Source organism: Macrobrachium nipponense, chromosome 8 (genome assembly GCF_015104395.2).
Source record: "Macrobrachium nipponense isolate FS-2020 chromosome 8, ASM1510439v2, whole genome shotgun sequence".
In the NCBI taxonomy this organism is placed as follows: domain Eukaryota; kingdom Metazoa; phylum Arthropoda; class Malacostraca; order Decapoda; family Palaemonidae; genus Macrobrachium; species Macrobrachium nipponense.
In genome coordinates this window covers 112842277-112864906 of record NC_087203.1, presented here as the reverse complement: position 1 = coordinate 112864906, position 22630 = coordinate 112842277, and the positions used below count along the sequence as shown (strand labels likewise).

Here is a 22630-nt window from a genome sequence, read left to right as displayed (position 1 = left end):
TATTAAAAGAATAAACCGCTATTCATATGGAACAAGCCTACAGGGGCCACTGACTTGAAATTCTTGCTTACAAAGAATATAAGTGATAAGTGCGTAGCCATGTACACGAAAGAGCAAATTGTATAGCAGCACAAATCGCGTGCGCGCACACAAACGGAGAAACACACACACACACACGCACACACTCTACATTTTTCTCCCGAGAAAAAGAAATATGAAAAGAGCCGAGGGAAGAAATAATAGGCCCGCCTGGGACTTCCACCGTAGGACTAGGACAATTACATCAGGGACTGGCTATCAGTGGTCCTATCTTTAGTTTTAATTACTTTTGTTATCAAAGTTTAGGCATGCAAATCTGTCTCTTGTGAATTAGGCACGCAGACTCACTCACTTTCTCTCTCTGTCCCTCTCTTCTCATCTACATTCAAATTCTGCCGTGCATACCTAATGGACGTAGGCCTACGCAATCAAATGAACGGCCGGGATCCTTATATGGTTCACTGCTCACACCCGAAAAGTTCATTACGGATGCACACCGTGGAACGAATTAGGCAGAAGAACAGCCATCTAGACTATTCTAATTTATATTACCCTTATCTATCGTTCGCTTAATCCACGCACGCAGCGAGAGAGAGAGAGAGAGAGAGAGAGAGAGAGAGAGAGAGAGAGAGAGAGAGGTTACAAAGATTAGGATGTCTCAAAGACTTGTTAGTCCATCCGAGGAGACATCGCGTGCTCACCTATCTGTAGGAGCAGGTTTTACTGAGAGAGAGAGAGAGAGAGAGAGAGAGAGAGAGAGAGAGAGAGAGAGGTTACAAGGATTAGGATGTCTCAAAGACTTGTTAGTCCATCCGAGGAGACATCGCGTGCTCACTTATCTGTAGGAGCAGGTTTTACTGAGAGAGAGAGAGAGAGAGAGAGAGAGAGAGAGAGAGAGAGAGAGAGAGATACATGTGTAAACACCAAGGAAGTGACGTGTACCTCACTGACGGATGTCTCCCAACGTGACAAATGTTAATCATATAATTCTGTGCCATGAAAAATTTACGACCAGGCGACAGCCAGCGATAAAGCATTTAATGAATCACAGGGTAGCATTAATAATAATAGATAATAGAAGACAAGGGATGTGACAAGCAGTAATAACTCAGGGGCGATGACACCTCCAGATAAAGGCTGCCGAGACGAAGACTCCTCCTGATCACGTATTTGCTTTTATCTTTTTTTTTTTTTTTTTTCCTTTTTAAGACAATGAAAAATACTCATCTAAAACTATATATTCAATGAACATTAAGCTGAAAATGACAATGAACCTGCCAGTTACATAAAATAAAAAGTTTGATCATAATGAATTCATCAAAAGTCACAAGACTTTTATGAAAGGAATTTAATATTAAGAATTTTAACCAATATATATATACATCTATATATATATATATATATATATATATATATATATATATATATATATATATATAATATATATACACACATATCATACAGACAGACAGTCATATTAACATTAATCCAAGTACCCGCATTCATGAACAATACGGACAGATTTGGATTCCGTCTAGCGTAAGAACAGTTATAATTAACCTGAAAGAAATGAAAAGAAAAGAAAAAAAAAAGTTCCTCCCTCGTCCTCTTCGGAGCCACGTAGCAGTAATTAAAGGCGAAATACGGTGATATCTTCCGCTAAAAATATCGACGCAGTCGCTAATGCCAGCGAACTCGCAGCGGAAATTACGAGTAATCCTCTGTAATTAATTACTTAAATGAATAAGCTCTCCCATTAGCCCTATATAAATTAAGACGGATGCATAATAATCTCGCATAATAAGCTGAAAATTAACAGAGGGTCAGCTTAACCGCGTGCTATCGTATTTCTTATTCGTCCCCCGGTCCTCCTAACTCACACAACATTTTAGGGGAGCCACCTTCATATTTCGGCCAAGGAACACAAAAGCTACATTATCAGGTCATAGCTGTTGCGTTAGGTTACGCATATCAAGTACCGGCAGGTGTGTATTACCGCGCCTCCACGTCAGGGCGATTACTGCACCATTTTTTTTTCCGAGAGAGAGAGAGAGAGAGAGAGAGAGAGAGAGAGAGAAGGCCAAGGCATGAGCGTTCATTTCTGCATGATTCCTCCTCCTCCTCCTCCTCCTCCTCCTCCTCCTCCCCTCCTCCTCCTCGACATTGCACCTTAGATTTTCCCTCCTCCTCCTCCTCCTCCCGAACGCTGTGCAAATGATATTTTGCTTTGAAATCTTTGCTCAGATTTCGGGTGTTTGAGAGAGGAACCTCAACTTCCATCTCAATCCAAGGTTTAAAATAAAAATAAATAATTAATGGAAATTAATGAAAAATAAATAATAAATGAAAAATTAATGAAAAATAAACAATTAAATTAATAAAAAATAAATAAATGAAAATTAGTGAAAAATAAATAATTAATGAAAATTACTGAAAACAACACATGCCTTTCGATGTGGAAGAAACGGAATGACGATGGGTATTCTCTCTCTCTCTCTCTCTCTCTCTCTCTCTCTCTCTCTCTCTCTCTCTCTCTCTCTCTCACTGCCGCCATGCCCTTCCTTGACACAAATCAGACTTAGAGTCTATGACTTGGCTCCAAAGCAGTATTAGTTCAAATTCAAGCAACAATTTTGGAGGTAAATATGACACTAATTACCTTTGCAGATGAAACGCCTAATAAATCTTAACCAGGGTCTCGTATACTGATAAAAGATGCCGGTAACTAAAAAAATTCCTTCTGCTTGTAAATCGCTGTGGGAAACGCAAATAGTTTGTGTTCTGATAGAAAAATGATGTCAGAAGGACAGCAGTAATATACGAGAGAATCGAAAGGCGGAAGAGGGAAAAAAAATTAAATAATGAAATTACAGTTTTAGGGGATACAATTCTCAATGTATAATGAAAATGGAAGGATATAAAGACATACATACATAAATATGAAAAGAAGATGATTAAAGGGAAAATATTAAAACAAATAAAATCATGCAAATACAGTTTTACAAAAAGCAACAAATCTAACACCAACCAAAATGAAAGGACACTAAAACATACAGACATAAATCTGGAAAGGGGACGAGTGAACGTAATAAATAAACGATTACAAAAAAACATAGCAACTTCCTGATTGTAAACAATGCTTGCTTGTTAGGAAAGGAAAGTTTCACATCCAAACAATGACTGAACTTCTTAAGAACAGAGAGAGAGAGAGAGAGAGAGAGAGAGAGGAGAGAGAGACAGAGAGAGAGAGATCGTACATCCTCCTAACCGAACTACTAAAGAGAAAAAATGCTAAGAGAACTGAGGAGGAGGAGGAGGAGGAGGAGGCGACGCCCCCCAAAGAGAATCCTCTTCGGAGGGAGGCCTGACTTACAGACGCGGGACTACAGAGGCAGAGAATACGGCCTATTACACAAGCATGACCACACCCACCGCTGTAATCCAGACAAATGGCTCCCTCTTTCCTCTTGATTAGAGCGAATAAATATAGGAAACATCTCACAGCACAAATGGCGAAGTAACAGAGGAGAGCTTTAAGTATATGTAATTCATAAGAGGACATGGTATCCCTGGCACCAGCTTCCCCCCACCCCCAAACCCCCGACTCCAAATCCCTTCTGCTGTATGAACCTTGTATGACTATTGTTGTCGTTGTATTCGAGGACTACATGAGAATGCTAGACCTCTCTCCCCCCCCTCACCCCCCCCCCTTCAAAACTATACTGAGTGGATGTTGTGCCTCTTGTGCGTGGCAGGGGTTGTTAATAACAGCCGGGTTGTACTCCCACTGTCCATTTAGTGTGTTCTCTCGCTCGGGACGAAACGGGTATTGTACGAACACATCCAGAGAGAACTGCAGATGCCGACTATTATCATGGCGGACATTTTTCACTGTTTACAAGGACGGAGTATGAAGTGTGCTTTCGCTTACTTCCGGAATTCATTGTCCCGTGGAAATTCGAGGTAATTTTCTGTATTCTTTTGTTGAAATAATACAAGAGACACTTCTACGCACACGTAAACACGCGACAGAAGACACACACACACACATAGAGAGAGAGAGAGAGAGAGAGAGAGAGAGAGAGAGAGAGAAAACATTGTTTGTTGTTTAAATTTTTTCCTAAATTGATAAAAAATGATTCTGTATGGATGAAAACTTTCCGGTTTTTTAAAACAGAGAGAGAGAGAGAGAGAGAGAGAGAGAGAGAGAGAGAGAGAGAGAGAGAGAGCAAACATTGTTTGTTGTTTGAATTTTTTCCTAAATTGATATAAAATGATTATGTATGGATGAAACCAAGAGAGAGAGAGAGAGAGAGAGAGAGAGAGAGAGAGATTGTATTTACCAACGTGTCTCTTATGTTCGCATCTCGAGAGAGAGAGAGAGAGAGAGAACTTGTTTCATCGTATTTCCGAAAAGTGTTTCGTATGTTCGAATCTCCCCACACACGCACACACACACACATACAGAGAGAGAGAGAGAGAGAGAGAGAGAGAGAGATTTAATGTTCCATGCCCGCATGGGTCTTAAGAGACAATTTCCAAGATCTAAGTGTCACGAAGCGCCTTTCAAAAACATCGGTGACGCATGAGGTACAAGTTCGGAAGGGACGGCCCGCCGAGGCAGCTGTTTCTAACTTATGGCAATGAGAGATGGCTGCTGTCGCCGCTTAAGGGAGAAAAAATATTGGCACAAAACATATGCTTCTTCTTCTTCTTCTTTTTTTTTAAGCTAGTTTCTCCGGGGACTTGGTCTGATGGCGTTTTTATTAAAGGGGGTTGGGGGGCATATTTATCTTCTTGCTTGCTGTTTAAAAAAAACATTAAGGGGGTTGGGGGGCATATTTCTTGCTGTTTCCAAAAAAAAACATTCTAGCTACTTTTTTTTTTCGAACGAACACCAAATTCCTTGGAAGCTTGAATTTCAAGTCAGTGGCCCCTGTGGTTGGCTTGTTTCAAATGAATGGGGTTCATCTTCTAAATAATAATAATAATAATAATAATAATAATAATAATAATAATAATAATAATAATAATAATAATAATAATAATAATAATATTTTATATTTCAATTTTACAGATAAACTATGATACCATAGTCATCAGAGTCATTTACGATTTCTCTCTCTCTCTCTCTCTCTCTCTCTCTCTCTCTCTCTCTCTCTCTCTCTCTCTCTCTCTCTTTATAATATATAATAATATAATTCATATAAGCTACTGGATCGGCTAAATACGAAAGCATGCATAACAGCCAAGTTCTATATAATATTTTAAATAGCCCTTAATCAAATATAACTACAATTACCGAAAGATGCCTTTCAATCTATCTACACAATCCAGACAGAATTGTTGAGGTACTATTTTGCAATTTTGTGGTACATATGAAATCCTCTGTAGATATGGTATCAACTGTCAGATCTCTACTTTAACTGTCTCATTAAATCATGGAAATATGACTAAGCATTTATATATAATATTTGGGGTATGTCATTCCAAAGTTTACATTTATACATAATACACACACAAACGCACACAGACACAGACACACACACACACACACACACATATATATATATATATATATATATATATATATTAGTGTGTGTGTTCAGTAAAATAAAATTTCTATGATTTTACTAAGTATTAAACAATTCAGTATAACTATAACATCGCCAGATCCACACGTAATTCTCCCTTAGAAAATTGATCAGATTAGAAGACATGAGTAAGAAATGAGTAAGATAAGACGAACATGACTCGACAGAATTTTGTAATAAACCCACGTGAAAGCATATCTGAACAATAAATAAAAAAAAGGCTGAAGTCTCTCTTCTCTCTCTATCAATGTGTAAATACAGTATGTCTTCAAATAAAAAAAACTCACCTACTCCATTACTTTTAAGTCTCTATTTAAAGAACAAAGCTTGAAACCCAAGTGTGGACCAGGGCATTTAAAACGCTTTAAACGCAGAGCCTGAACGGCTGCAAACTCTTTAATTTTTGTTAAGTTTTTTTCCAAACTCTCACTTCGATAGGAGTTTGAAAACTATGCCGCGTTTAAAATTGAGCTCTCGTCGACTAGGTCCAAAAAAACAAAACAGAGATACGAAGTAACAGAGAAGGAAATGGCCAATGCATAGAAGAAAATAATAAAAAAAAATAATATGTTCACAACTGAAACATCTATTTATGTCAAATCAAATGTTGAATTTAACCTGCAAAAAGTAACATTAACAGAGAAGGAAATGGCGAATACCCATAAGAAAATAATAATAATAATAATAATAATAATAATAATAATAATAATAATAATAATAATAATATGTTTACAACTGAGAAAGGTTAAAACATCTACTTATGTCAAATCAAATGCTAAATTTAACCTTAGAAAAGTAACATTAACAGAGAAGGAAATGGTGAATCCCTGGAAGAAAATAATAATAATAATAATAATAAAATAATCAATAATAATAATAATGATAATAATTATAATAATACATAATATAATAAAAATAATAATGGCGTACATCGGAGAAAGAAAAGGTAATATATGTAATCAATAATAATACTAATAACCTAATGTTTTTACACTTGAGAAAGGTTAAAATATTTATGTTAAATCAAATGCTAAATTTAACCTTCGAAAAGTAACACTAACGGAGAAGGAAATGGTGAATGCCCAAAAGAAAATAATAATACTAATCAATAATATGTTTACAACTGAGAAAGGTTAAAATATTTATTTTATTAAATCAGACGCTAAATTTAACCTTCGAAAAGTAACAGTACATAAGCCTTTTATTGTAAATTGTTGATTTTGTTAAAATTTTGCAATGTATAACGTGATATTCTCCGTGTAAGATTCACCTTCATAACTGTATATCTCCACAGGGAAATGCTTATACATAAGCAAATTATACATCAGACTACATTGTACAGGAAAATGCATATACATATGCGTTATACGACCTCTCCTCGGTCATCTTATTTCTCTGGTTAAATTCTAAAGCGTTCGATACCCAAGTGCAACATCCCTATTCTCACATAAGACATCGATGAAAAACATCCTCAAACATCCTCGGGATTTTCCCTTTGAATGCCGTCTCTCCGTCTCCCATTCGTTCATTTATTTTATCATTCTTCCCTCGTTTCCTATTTTCCCCAATTTCGCCCCTTAATCCCACTCTCTCTCTCTCTCTCTCTCTCTCTCTCTCTCTCTCTCCTACGTCACCTACGACAAAAGCTCTTTTCCTTCTCTATACTCGACCTTAAACACCTTTTCGACGTGGGGACCCCTACGTACATAGATCCTTCTTGGCCTTTTCCAATACTTCTCCCTCTCTCTGCGGTTTATCCATGATAAGAATTGGAAATAGCGCTTCCCTCCCCCCACCCCCTCTAACCCATTCTTTTTTTTCGCTCCCTCGCCTCAACGCCTTTGCCTTTGCTATGCCACCCAACCCTGTGTTCGTTTCTCTCTCACTGTCTGTCTGTCTGTCTCTCTCTCTTATAGATAATTTTCAACCCCATGGAAATATCAGTACATAAGCAAATCATAAATATTAGTTTGACATCATTCTTAAAAGGCTAAGTTACAGTAATTGTGGTTTTGTTACAATGGCTAATACATATTTCTTTGTATAGATTATATTCATGAATGATTACACTTTAAAATTTGACATTTGAATCAGACTGAAAACACTGGAATTAAGTTATAAAAATGCGGAGAATGTCATTGGAAAAAGATTATTTTATCCATTTCTATATTAAATAAGAGAAGTTTTTTCTTTCAATAACCTGTCTTTAAATTTTGACTTCTGAATTAGAGACTGAAAACACTGAAATTAATTTATAAAAATGCAGAGAATGTCATTGAAATTTTGTTTATACATTACTATATTAAAGAAGAAATTTTTTTCAATAACCTGTCTTTGTTTCTTTATTTTTACGAAAAAAATAGCAAAAAATTAAAGCATTTGAAAACACGATCCCAGAGGACTGACTTTGTTTTTAAGAATACAAAAAATTACCAAAAAAGCAAAGTATTTGAAAAAAGAATCCCAGAGGACCGATCCCCTTCACGCAAGCGTCCAGAATTCTTCACGTCCCAAGTCAAGAGAGCGATAAAAACAAAAGTGCATATATACCTCCCTTAAGCATTCAACGACGTGTAAGGAAACCGGCGGCGTGAATGGACGGAGCCAAACTCCCCCGAAATAAAGCAAAAGACCTTCTTCAATTAAGATGCACCTCGCTCAAAAAAACAAAAAAAAAAAAAGAAGAAAAAAGCTCTAATGAATATTCGGCTAACCTAAAACTGCTCAGACATTGAAAATTTGAGCGCTCGATAATGAAAACAGAGTTTTATTTCGGGGCCGGAATGCGTTTAATCTGGGACCTGTCTGGTCGGTTCTGAAAACGCTCGTGGAGAGAGAGAGAGAGAGAGAGAGAGAGAGAGAGAGAGAGAGAGAGAGAGAGAGAGGGGGAGGGAAGGGAAGAGAAGCGAAGGACATGAGGATGAAGGAAAGAAAGATTGAGGAAGAACAGAGAAAGAGAGAGAGAGAGAGAGAGAGAGAGAGAGAGAGAGAGAGGGGAGGGGAAGAGAAGCGAAGATGAGGATGAAGGGAAGAAAGACTGGGGAAGAACAGAGAGAGAGAGAGAGAGAGAGAGAGAGAGAGAACATTAGGATAAAAGGAAGAAAGATGGGAAGAAGAGAGAGATGAGAGAGAGAGAGAGAGAGAGAGAGAGAGAGAGAGAGAGGCCGATACGATACAACAGTATAGATGAAGACGGGAAGAAGGAAACTGAAACAGAACGAAAAGGGAGTATGCGGATGCAAGAGGAGGAGAGAAACGACGGATAACACCAAAAGAAAACACACGAGAGAGAGAGAGAGAGAAGAGAGAGAGAGAGAGAGAGACTGGGCAACGCAAGAGCACCGGGGAGTTATTGATTGGAATGGCCTCAGGAATTTACAGAGCAACAGAGCAATAATTCAGTTTTTGGATATAACGTGCCTAAGTTATTGGAAACTCGCAAATAATGGGACATAGAGGAAATAGTGATAATTTGTATTTGAGGGCTGAATGCGAGAATTTATAAGCTAAGTGGAAATGTGGAAAAGGGAATGAAAGGAGAAAGGAAAGAAGAGACAGACACGAAAACACACAAGGACCGCAGCAAGAGGAGGAGGAGGTGGGGGCAGGAGGAGGAGGAGCAGGAGTGGGAGGAGGAGGAGGAGAAATGGATGGAAAGAAAAAATACTAAGATCGAGAACATTAAAGGCGATGGAGACACACAGAAACAATAAGGGTTACATTTCTAAAGTTCTCCTCCTCTCTCTATCTCTTCTCTCTCTCTCTCCTCCTCCTCTTCCTCTCTCTCTCTCGACTGAAACTATAATATCATCTTAATTTTAGATAATGATGGTGGCATTTCATTTGTTTACAGCGCAATAATAATTAGCTATTTAATGCATGATCTTTTGAAATCACAATTTGGCTCTAAATCCAAACGATCAAGACGATGTCAAGGAAGTAAAGCAGATGGATACCAGTCCATTACATTGCTGAGTAAATAAAGAAACAAAATTCCATAAATAGTACATAAACACATACACATAGATGTTTTGTTCAATAAAATGCTATAAACGAATGAGAAATTAAGAACTGAAACGTAATTAGCAAAAGTTTTATCAAAAGGAGAGTGATGAGAGTATGCGATTACAAGTGGACTAATAAACCGGTAAATAAAAGAACATAATAAAGAAATAAATATGGTATGACACTCATTACATGGTAAAACATCATGCACACGGTACACGTGGGAAAATAGTACAATCTATAAACCAAACCTGAGGAAAAAATCGACATGTTATATACATGACTACAAACGTACTGATAAATTTCTTACGTACGCTTTCTCTCTCTCTCTCTCTCTCTCTCTCTCTCTCTCTCTCTCTGTAGAGATATATTATTGTGTTTGAAAACAAAGTATTTTTGACAGCACACAACTCCGCTTATGTAGATGTCGTGAATTATTTACGAATTCTAAATATCTACTATATCGTGATTCCTAAATGCTGATTCAAATCTCTTTTCATAATTTTTATATGAATCATCTCAAGTATTTAGTTTATTTAGTTTAAGGACTTGAAATTCTATCGAAGATCTAAAGAATGAGTCACCTCACTATTTTATGTAGACTAAGGGAATAAAAGAATAGTAGAATATAAGAATTTCCATGATGATTCTTTTGGAGTTCACAGCAAGAGCTCTTTCATCTCTATAAATCTAATAGGGAGTAATTCCTAAGCATAATCACATCAGTGTTAAATAAACGGATAAACTGCAAACGAAAGAAAACATATCCCACGACTGTTTAAGAATAGCCCACTAGATAAAGGGAGGGGGGTGGGGGGCAGCTGTTGAGAGAGGCCTGCGAACGAAAAATTCCTTTTGAAAATGTTAATGACCAGTTTAACGCCAATGAAAGACTTTAGGAATGTTCCTCAACTTTCTGAAGAAAAGGCACGAAATACGAACGTATAAATTAAGTTAACTTTAACTGAAAAGATAACAGGATAAGCCTAAGCGCTTGAAATGTATCATTCTCATTATCGGTGTTGGAAAGAGATACGAGAAAAAAACAAGGAGAGAGAGAGAGAGAGAGAGAGAGAGAGGGAGAGAGGAGAGCTTGGGTTGGGGGGGACTTCTCTTACAGCGTTTAGATGTGTCGAAAATGATTCTGGAAAGAAAATAAGCTGTCTTTATATATATGTGTGGTATATATAATATATTATATAATATATATTATATTATTATAATTATAATATTATATATTCTATATATATATAGATATATATATATTATATATATACTATAACATTCAAAACACTTCAGAATGATTCAAAGCTTCCATACGATCTATGACCCCTCGAACAAGGTAAAGCGAACATCTCGAACTAGAGACAAACGGAATGTTTACTTTTCCATTCCATTGTTCTTTCTGGTAAACTTATTTTGAAATCTCCGAAAAGATTAGCCCTCACTCTCTCTCTCTCTCTCTCTTCTCTCTCTCTCTCTCTCTCTCTCTGAAGTAGATCGTCGCGAAAGTTTGAGAGCACTCCTTAATCGGGGAGACATCAGAGCTGAACATATGAGATAACTTGGGGCTCCCGACGAACTTTACCTACTCCAGAGCCTCCTTCCCCCGTCCGGGGTTGAGGCAGACCCTTGGAGGACCCACCCTTGGAGGACCCCGATTCAGTGAATCTGATCTACGCCCGGAGGCGACAAGGGAACGGGGCCATGTCAAACACTGATTAAAGACAACACTGCGAATCTCCAGGGTCAAAAAGGAGCCGGGAGTTAAAAGACTCGGCCTCTAAACTACAGGAGCCTCGTAGGACGGGAGTCTCAAACGCCAAAGGAAACAAAGTTTTTGGGGGAAAGAGGAGGTGGGATTGTGGAAGGGAGATGGAGGGAGGGAGGGAGGAACAAGGAGGGTGTCAAGATGAGGGAATACATTGAGGAGGAGGAGGAGGAGGAGGAGGAGGATGAGAAGAAAGGGGAATGTCAATTCCGGAGGGGGCCGCTCTTTTGAGAAGGAGGTTGTTAAGATGAGGGAATACTTTTGAGGGAAGGGAGGAGGAGGAGGAGGAGGAGGAGGATCAGAAGAAAGGGAGAGGTCAATTTCGAAGGATGATCATCACACACTTCGGCGCGTTTTGCTTATTTCGGTGACAGTACAACCACAGGCTTTTGTTTACTCTTTTTGGCCGGGATACTACTACTACTACTACAGGGGTGACGGAAATCCGTAGATAGAAGGGTCGAGGTGAGGGAGGGAAGGGAGGGAGGGGGGTGGGTGGGGATGGGACCTTTGCTTTGAAATTTAAACATGTACCGACTTTCAATCACGGTGATAATCCTCCCCGGCAAAAAGGATTACAGTGTGCCCTTCCTCATCTCATAACTTGCATCGTTATTACAGTATTTCGAATATTAATACTGGGATTGTTGGATAATGTGTTTTACTGGTTTAATGGCCGGGGGCGGATTACTCACAACAGGTGTTGGCTGCACGAACAAATCGGATAAAAAATAGGCCTATAATTTGATTGGATTTTGCCTATATTAAGAGACTTTGCATTCCTCAGCGGTGGGAGGGGAAAAAAAAATAAAAGGTATGGATGTTATTGCTACTCAGCCGAGTCAAGGAATGAAGATGTTATGAGGGAAATGTTTCTATAGGTAACCCGCAGACACGCATACATACATACCTACATAAAAACACATATATACACACACACTATAATATGTGCATATATATATATGTATCTATATATAACATATATATGTGTGTAGTGTGTATATAGATATGTGGGGTGTGTGGGTGTGTATGTATGTATGTATGTATTATATATATATATTATATACTATATATAATATCTATTATATATATATATATACTTAGATAAATATATACATATATATATATATATACTCATATGAAATATTATCAATTATCTTAGATATTATATAATTATATAATATCTATATATATATATTAATATATATGAAGGTTTTTGCCCACGAATGGAAAAACAAATGAAAAAGCGAGGATAGCCTGTGAGTACTTTCGGAACAAGACCGAAAGTACTCGGCTATCTCGCTTTCTTTTTTCTTTCGTGGCAAAAACCGTTATTTATACATAGCATCACGTTTTATATACTTCGTGATCAAGTTATTCATATATAATTATTATATAGTAAACGTATATAATATATTCATCATTTAGATATATATATATATATTATATATATACGATAGATAGTATATATATATAGTATATTTAGATATAATATAGTTATATATATATATATATATCTATATATATATATAAAATATATATTATAATATTATTTAATATAAATTATGTGTGTGTAGGTGTGTGTGTGTGTGTGTGTGTATGTTTATTGTGTATGTATGTATGTATGATATATGTATATATATTATTACTATATATATATATATATAATATATCTATATATATATATATATTATTAATAATAATATATAAATTCTATTATATACTTTGTGTGTTATGTTATGTATGTAATGTATATATAAATATTATATTATATATATATATATATATATATCTAATATATATCTATCTATCTATAATTAATTCATATATATATATATATATATTATATTATCATATATGACCATATATTCTCTTATTATATAATATTAATCTGTGTGTGTATGTGTGTCTTATGTATGTATGTGTATATAACTATATATATATATATGCATATATATATATATATATATATATATACTATATAATACCAATATATACATATATATATATACATAAAAATAAAAAATAAAATAAATGAAGCTGTGAAGGGGAAATACATTTTATTTTCTGGGTGAGCTAATGGCTAAGTCTCGACCACTCTAACAATAAAAAAAAAATGTGGATTATATCGCTCAGAATGCTTATAAATTACTTTCGACTAAAAAATTAATGAAATTGGCCGGAAACAGCGATGTTCCCTCACATACGCATTGTGGGAATTTCAAGAAATTTAATCATCTGTGATATCTGTCATCTGGAACCACAGCAATCAAGTGTGACGGAAGTCTTGCCCCTACAAATAAATCTGACGATCGGAGATAAAATTTTATTGATCTGTTTATGTGTTATCATACTTCACACTCTACATGCGGTTTCGTTAATTCTCTATTGTTTTAAGAGTTTTCAATATTGCTTTTTGAAACACATTTCTTTCAGTCTGTATATGCTTTTTCGTTCTATAAGAATACACATTTATTTCAGTCTGTATATGATTTTAGTTCTATTAAAATATACTACATCCGTTGCCTGCACTAGGATTATGAAAAGAAGCAAATTGTAATCTTTATATATATATATATATATATATATATATATATATATATATATATATATATATATATATCTATATATATATATATATATATGTGTGTGTGTGTGTGTGTGTGTGTAAATATATATATATTTATATATATAACGTGCCATAAACACATGTACTCTTTGATACTGCACAACACCTACACTGTACTTAGTTAATTTGCAAAAAGTTATTTTGTCACCTAGAACTTTATATCACCCGTTTTGCTGGTATACTATATTTATAATTACGCGAAATTCAACTTGGCTTTATTCAATTAAATTCTATTGCCATGAAGTGTACCAAATGAAAAAAGATTAATTCAATTGTCATTAATTCAGTTGTCGTGAAGTGTACCAAACGAAAAATATTAATTCATTTGTCTTGAATTGCAATTGTACCAAACGAAAAAGATTAATTCAATTGCCTTGAAGTGTACCAAACGAAAAATATTAATTCAACGTCTTGAATTTTAGCAAGCGAAAAAACAAGGATTAAAAGGCCAAATCAAGAACAATGAGATCAAGACATCCTTAAACTGTATACCTTAACTTTAAATAAACAGATTTTGTCTTGTGTTACGGCGTTTAACCCTATACTACACCCAGACTGAGTTTTTAGAAGATGGGACCTTAAAAATTAAGTGTAGGTCATGATGCTGAGGTTACATATGAGTATTTGAAACAGATGAAGACATGAGATGAAATCGAGAAATAACCTTTTGATTTCTGACCTCCGAAGAATTGCAGACAGAACTAAAAATAAAAAAAAAATTTATGACGGTAAAATCGCAAAGTGGGCAAAATGTCATAAGACGACTAACTTCAAGTAATTGCAAAGCTGAAAATAAGCATGTTTATTTGATAAACATGAGAGAATGGATAAACAAAATAACACGGGACTCACAATCCATACGTAGAATCATTCCTGAAGCCACGAGAGTCACTTAAAATGAAAATTGATGAAAATTGATAGAATCCTTGAATACGAGTGAAATAAACAAACCCAATCGTAAGATAAACCTCACACACATTTCAGCTCGAACCAGTTGGTTAGCAACATAGCCTGAACAATCTGTGACCCCGTTAAATAAAGGCCAGGCCCCTCCCTCTCGGGAAGAGGTGGAGGTCCACCGCAGCACCTGCCCCCTCCCCCTCAAAAAAAAATGGAGGAGGAGGAGGAGGAGGAGGAGGAGGAGAAAGATCTATGAGAATGCTTATTCTCACCCTCCCACAGTGCCGTCCAGGCAAAAGGGAATCGTGAGAACTGGAACAGGTGCCGTACAAAAGGAGTTAGTGTGACGACAAACGAAAATACGTATTTTATCTCGGACACCCCCATCCACCCCCCGTCCCCCAATATTTTTTGTGCTTCCTGTTTCGGGAGGGGCGGAGAGAAAGGACGACGCTAAAGGACGAGGTAAAGACACACATTCGGTTGCCGTCCCAAGACTCCGAAGAAGACCTGCGTTCTTCAATCCCTGTCCGAATAATTGCAAACGCTTATGCAAGGTATATATCGCCATATTTCGCCCATAAAGGATTCTGCGGCTTCCAGGGTATCAGCTTCGTTTATAATCCTCTGATATCCTGCAGGATTTATCTTGGAGGAGGGCGAGTCTCAAGAGGAAGATTAGCGTTTGAATTTCGAGTTTTATCATTTCACCGTCTGAGGGTCCTCGACCTCGGACAATTACTCGCTTAAAAGTTATTGTAACTTTCTAAACAAGAGGGGCATTTAACGCAACAAAAGCCTTTCTTCATTTTTCCAGAATAACGCCAGAAGCATAAGAGGCCTCCTTTTTATTTCACGCAAATGGATTCAAGGCTTCTAACAAAATTTCCATACTTCATAGTTCAACAACGATTTTACACATATAACTCTGTTATTATACTTCACCCACATACATAATACATACCTCCTCAGACACATATACCACTCTGCTGTTTATCTGATGCATGGTAATATATCTTAAAAGGATCTTATTCAAGTTCATATGGGCCTCGTAGTCCAGTGTTTAGAATATTCATGTCACCAAGTTTCGTTTAAACCTCATTGTTCTTGTGCTAAGCTACGCATAAATTATGTACCTGGTGGTTAGTACATTGTGGTGTAATGTAGTTACGAAAGAGATTTTATCTTATGTATATACATTGCATGTGTATTTATGTTTGCATGTACAGCAATAGAAATTTTAAAAAATTCCATATCAGACCTGCTTCCTAGCCATTTCTAAGGATGCACTGATGACGTAATATTCAGAAAAATACCAAAAAATGGTGTTATTTGAATGCTAAATTTTATAAGGTAGAATTTCAACCGTTCTCTTGAGCGTTTGAATAATTTTGTTTTAAATATAGACGAATTATGGTAGGGGCATACAGAATTAAGATAATAAATGAATCATAAAGTAAACAAATAATTAAAACAGAAGTAAAGTAAAATATGGAACTTTATCAATTTCCATTCGTGAAGCTTTTCTTTTTTTCTTTTTAACCTTCAGTATCAATCGATACCTAATTCTAAAACACGTCTACAAAACATTCTTGAACCCCCAATGGAATTTGGCTCATTCCAGCTAGAAAATGCTCAGTTTAACACCGAAATTCTCCGGCTTACTCCTTTGAAGCCAACGGGGGACGATATATCTCGGGGAACTCGTAATTTCAAGGAACATTTCAAAAGGATACTAAAATATGATGGGGAAAAGCTTTTCTGTACTCCCAGTACTGAGTTACCCGGAGATAAAGGATTTCGCGTTAAAAACACGAACCTCTCTATAAGGCATCCACGCAATTTCTTAGCTTATTTACTCCATAATTACAAAATTTAAAATATGGCTCTCTGTATCTTTGAGAGAGAGAGAGAGAGAGAGAGAGAGAGAGAGAGAGAGAGAGAGAGAGAGAGAGAGAGACTTATTTCCAGACTATAATGAGAAAAGTTGTTTTAAACTTTTTTTGTCACTAAAGGTGACGCCATGAAATCTCCGCTGCAAACATTTTTATTTTTTTGAATGGGAGCAACAACAAAACGGCAACAAACAAAAACAACAATTAAAACCCACGGGCCAAATCCAAAATAGAGGTGGCAGCGTCGCGGCCGAATCTATTAGTAGGATCGTCGTCAATCGAAGGGGGCGGGGCATGGGGGGGAGGGGGGGGGGCGCGCCATTTTATTAACCGAAGCACAACAACAACGAGTGAGAACGAGGTGGAGGACCGTGCACAAATACGTCAACCCGAAGTCCCCCCGAAATGGTCTGGGCATAAAGAAGATACCAAAAAGAAAGAATTCGTAAATGAAAGCAGCGCCCGAGATATAGATCTCGAAGTTGAAAACTCCCCCCGCCCCCCCGCCCCCCGCAAAAAAAAAAAAAAAAAAAAAAAATATTAAATAAAAAAATAATAAATTGCAGAGCGGGAGTTAAAAATATTCGAAGGCGACTGTAAAAGAATGCTGAAATATCTAACACAATAATTTCGACCTAATGAGCGAGAGGTATCAGGTGTCATTACATTGAAACTTCGCCCGTAAATACAAATTCTCTCGGGAAGCTTCCACTCACCGCTCTTGCATAATCATAATCGCATCTCATTTTCCATTTACCGTAACGGACCTTTCGGGGAAGGAGAGGGGGAAGGAGAGGGGGAAGGGGGGTGGGTGAAAAATGTAAGCTTAGGCCTCAAGAATCCTGAGGGTTTTGACTGTATATGGGCATATACAGTAAGGATACTGACCAGGGGTATATATGCTTTATTGGACATACAAAGCATGGTGCTTGTAATTCGGTACGGACTTCGAAAATGCGATTTCTATTAATGTGTCTGCAAGGGCTTTCTATAGGAAGACAAAAGCTTAATATTGCCACTTATACGCATTTGAGAATTTAGCGCCCAACTATAATAATGTCCCTGGTAAGGATTTAGAGGGGCAAGAAAAATGGCGAAGACAGAGAGAGAGAGAGAGAGAGAGAGAGAGAGAGAGAGAGAGAGAGAAAAGGCGAGAGGGAGAAGTGGATATCACTAACTCCATATCCCTGAATTCATAAACAAGCTCCTCAGTGTGAACTCAGCGGGCTCCTCGCAAACGGAGCAGCCTCGGAGGGTGCTCGTAAAGGCCAAGACTCCGCTCAGAACCCACAGTCGGGCCGACCTTAAGTGCAGTCGTTGATAAGCACTGTATTGGGTGCCACCACTAAACTCAGTGTGAATAATGAGGGTACGGAGGTCCGGAAGCGTGTATTCATTTATTTCCAGGCTCTGCCGGGAGCCGTAACTTTCCAGAACGTAGTGCCATGCTCAGTTCCGGGATGGAATACTAAAAGGTGAGGGATGGGGGGGTTCCAGACACAGGGCCACTATATTGCTAATTTTTTTGAGGTGTGTTTTGATAGGCCATTTTGGCTTCACGGTCTCCTTGGCCAAAGGGTCATTCTCCCCTCGCCGCCAGTATGAAAACCGAGGTGCTAACTCGTGGAGATTTTATTTGCGGTGGGAGTTACAGTTCTAGACCTTCTGCCTTGTTTATATAAGGTATTTTCAGCATAAACTGCGCTAAGTGACAGTAAAGAAGTATGAATTTCAGCAGCCATTAAGGTATGAATTATCCCGTATTCATGACATTAAGCTTTAACGATAAAGGCAGCAGAAGAAGAAGGACGAAGAACCGAATACCCAAAAACGCAATTCCCTACCCTTAAAACTCGAGTAAACGAAGCCAGGTGAGGAGGAGGGGGGAGAAGGAGGAGGAGGAGGAGGAGGTAATTCCCGAGGCGCTGAATTAAGACGTGTTACCTCGGGTGATGGGGATGTTTATTCTGGCACCTCTCCCTGAGTTACAATGACAACTTCCAGAAATAAAGATGGCCGCCGGAAACACTTAGGTGAGCGAAACTGTCTCGCGGGAGGAAATATCCGAAAAGCCAACTATGCTTTACCTGCTGCGTATGTTTGCAGAGACAAAACACATGATAACACTCCCCCGACTTGTTTTCATTAGCACTAAATCGTCGGGACCTTTTAGAATGAATTTCATTTTCATAAACAGTAATTAATTCGCAAAGGTAATTTTGCTGGAGTCATTCCAGGGACAAGGATGTCCTGGAAGAGAGTAATCTAAAGGATCCTGTTCACCCTCGCAAGGACTGGCAGTGGGGACAGTCGAGGATTTAGAAAAAAATGGCGACGTCTGATACAATTCCTCAAAAGATTAAGAACCTCTGCATTTAATCTCCCAAAATTCAACGTATTGAGTATATTTAAACAGATTTAATGTCTACAGTAATATACCAAACAGCTACGAGGGCAGCAGGTGATTCAGAAAGCACTTACTTCCAAGCCGAATCAAACTATTTTTCTTAGACAGTGTGTGTGTGTGTGTGTATACACAAGTATACAAGTATGTATGTATATATGATATATATATATATATATATATATATATACTATATATATATATATATATATTATATATATATATATATATATATATATACATTGCACTTGCTTAAAATAAATTTTATACCTAAAAAATAAAAAAATGACACAAACGACGACACTGTCACGACCAGCACACACCAGCGCCATGCCTCTTACCCCCACATATACCCACCCCCAACCCGTTCCCCTTCCCCTACCCCCTCCCAACCCAATCTCCCCATCCTACACACCACAGCAACTAACTAAATAATCGGGCTTAATCGCGCCCGTTTTCTCGAACTAGCACAACATTGCAAATATGCAACGAAGAAATAAAAGCGAGACGAATTGCACTAGCGACAGAACTTGGCGCTTTTTGTGATGTGATTCATTGAATCGCAATATTTACAGTCAGTGATCTTTTATTTATTTTTGTTTTTCCTTTTGACATCACAAAAGACGAATGTAAACAGTTCCTCTTGCAGAGAAGTGAAATGAATGCAGCGGGAAAGGTAAATTTAACAGCTAGAACGAGAGAGAGAGAGAGAGAGAGAGAGAGAGAGAGAGAGAATTTTAATAAAGCGTTTCGAAAACCGACGGAAAATGAATAATAAATTTAACAATGCTAAATGTTTAAGTTAGAATAGAACAACATTGAGTAATTAAGAGAGAGAGAGAGAGAGAGAGAGAGAGAGAGAGAGAGAGAGAGAGAGATAAATGCGCATCCAAAAATTTGGATAGAGAGTGAGGGAGGGAGAGAGAGTCATTCAGCGAACTCGCATTCGGAAACTTGTATAAAAGAATTATTAATAGACGAGTAAGTGAAAGCGAGTGAACGAAGTAAAAAGACGAAAAATACTGAGCATATGAGAGAGAGAGAGAGAGAGAGAGAGAGAGAGAGAGAGAGAGAGAGAGAGAGAGAGAGAGAGAGAGAGAGCCTTCCTAACGAATGGCCTGGTAATTCTATTTTTCCTCTTCAACCAAACAGGGCCGAAGCGAAAGCAGCTAAAGAAGCAGAGGCAGGAACAACAACAACAAAAACAACCGCTACAGCAACACCACCAGGAACAGCAGCAGCAACAGCAACAGCAACAACAGAAGCGGCCGGTCCGGGGCCCAAATGCGGGAGGATCTCTCGCGGCTCCCCTGCTAAGACTGGGGAGGAAATATATCCTGCAAGTTTAATTACTTTCCCCAACTCGTTATCAATCTAATTTACACATTCATTAAAACTTCGGGGAAACTTTTTTTTTTTTTTTTTTACTTTTTTATTTTTACAGAAATGCTATCAAATCAAGTAGTGGATCTAACGCCATTGAGCGTGTGTGTATGTGTGTTTTTGTTTTTGTTTACGTCCGCCATGTTGTTTTCGTTGTTATTGTAATCCCGTTATTATCCAAAAACAGGCATCAACTTAATTTATCGCCGTATCTCTCATCTTAATTATCGTAATAGAAGCAGCGCGCTTATCAACGTTATTAATAAAGCCATTGCAATTAATGGCGTATTATCCATTAACATTTTGTCATCGTTTCCATTTACCGTGACTAGATTAGATTACGGAGGTGGTTTATCGAAACCTAATGATAAAACATTATATGAAGCGTTCCTGAATTTATTGCCAATATTCACGACACTTGACCTTTCTTTGTACACGTTTGGTTATATCTGTGATTGTGATGTTTCCTTAGGAAGGTTATAGAGGCAGAGAGACAATATAATTTGTCTATTTTTCTTTCCCTTTCACAAAGAGATACATTATTATCCATCATTCCTATACAAGCATCACTATTTATATCAACGTGTCCTTATCATACAAGAATCTACGATATGTAACTAACTCGTAGTATATTTTATTCGTAGCAATATATGGTTCCTATAAAAACATTACTACGTCCTAGTACAAGAAACTGAATCTGCCTTATCAGACAAGAATCTACGATATTTAACTAACTCGTAGTATATGTATTCCTAGCAATATGTGGTTCCTATAAAAACATTACTCCGTCCTATATTAAAAAGTCCTCAAAGCACGAGAAACTGAGATCTACAACATATTCGTCACATATTTGTAATAATATCTAACCGTTGTGTCTTTTGCCTCTAATGAACACAATTCATACAAGATGTAATTTGGGGCTGGAAAGTAAGTAACACTTCCATGCCTATATGACCGAGAACAAAACCGTACCAGAGCGCTGGAAAAAAAAAAAAAAAAATGAATTCATAACTTTTCTGACAGATTCACTGATGGTAACTTGTGTTTATGAATGAAATGCACTTCCGGTACATGTTATGAGAGCGAAAATAAATTTTGAGCAAAAGTAAAATATAAAACACTTTGAAAAAAGAACATAAATACCAAGGAAAATAACGAGAAGGAATAGACCCAATAATTTCTAAAAACACTTGAAAATAATACATCTCAAATGCATGTTTCCAGTAAAATCGCAAACATTTACACTGACAAGCAGTGATAATACAAGAAATCATTTAGCTCCATGACCAACTAGTACGCTTCAGATACGATAATTATCGCTTTACATAAGATGTATGGCACTAACGCCCATAGAGAAACCGAAAGAGCAAACCTATGTGCAAAACAAGGAAGTGAATTTAAATTCATGAAATAGGTTCTCCTTAGGCCACTGGGATGACAAGGGAAAAGCTTAAAATAAACTCCAAGACTCATAGTTTCCAATCAGAGTTCTCTTTTTATTATTACTATTATTCAGAGGATGAACCCTATTCATATGGAACAAGCCCACCAAAGGGGCCAATGACTAGAAATTCAAGCTTCCAAAGAATATAGCATTCATTAGAAAGGAGTAACACATGGTAATGGGACGTAGAGAAAAAAGAGATCAATTATTAAAAAGGAAAATTTTAAAAAAATAAATAAAAATGAGCAAATTAAGTAATAAAAACACTTTAATGAATAATCAAAATCTTCCACATGTCTGTTGAAAGGACAAATTAAACCAGACGTAAAAACATACGAAACAAATGATGCATTGCTTAATTAACTTAAAGGAAACAGGGTTTATACATCATACATACATACATACATACATATACATACATACATACACACACACACACACACACACACATATATATATATAATATATATATATATATATATATATATATATATATATATATATATATATATATATAATAGAGAGAGAGAGAGAGAGAGAGAGAGATGAGAGAGAGAGAGAGAGAG

At 37.0% G+C, this 22630-nt stretch overlaps 1 protein-coding gene and 1 long non-coding RNA gene across 5 annotated transcripts in view; one reads left to right on the top strand and one right to left on the bottom strand.

Annotated features, from left to right (window-relative positions):
• The window catches only part of LOC135222964 (uncharacterized), a 137292-nt gene extending 114991 nt beyond the window's left edge, over positions 1 to 22301 (top strand). The window contains exon 3 of the long non-coding RNA XR_010316409.1: positions 20390 to 22301. This is a non-coding gene — a long non-coding RNA (uncharacterized LOC135222964). The remainder of the gene's footprint in view (positions 1 to 20389) is intronic.
• Positions 1 to 22630, bottom strand: part of LOC135222961 (homeotic protein ultrabithorax-like) — a 1489261-nt gene that overhangs the window by 891640 nt on the left and 574991 nt on the right. The window lies entirely within an intron of this gene.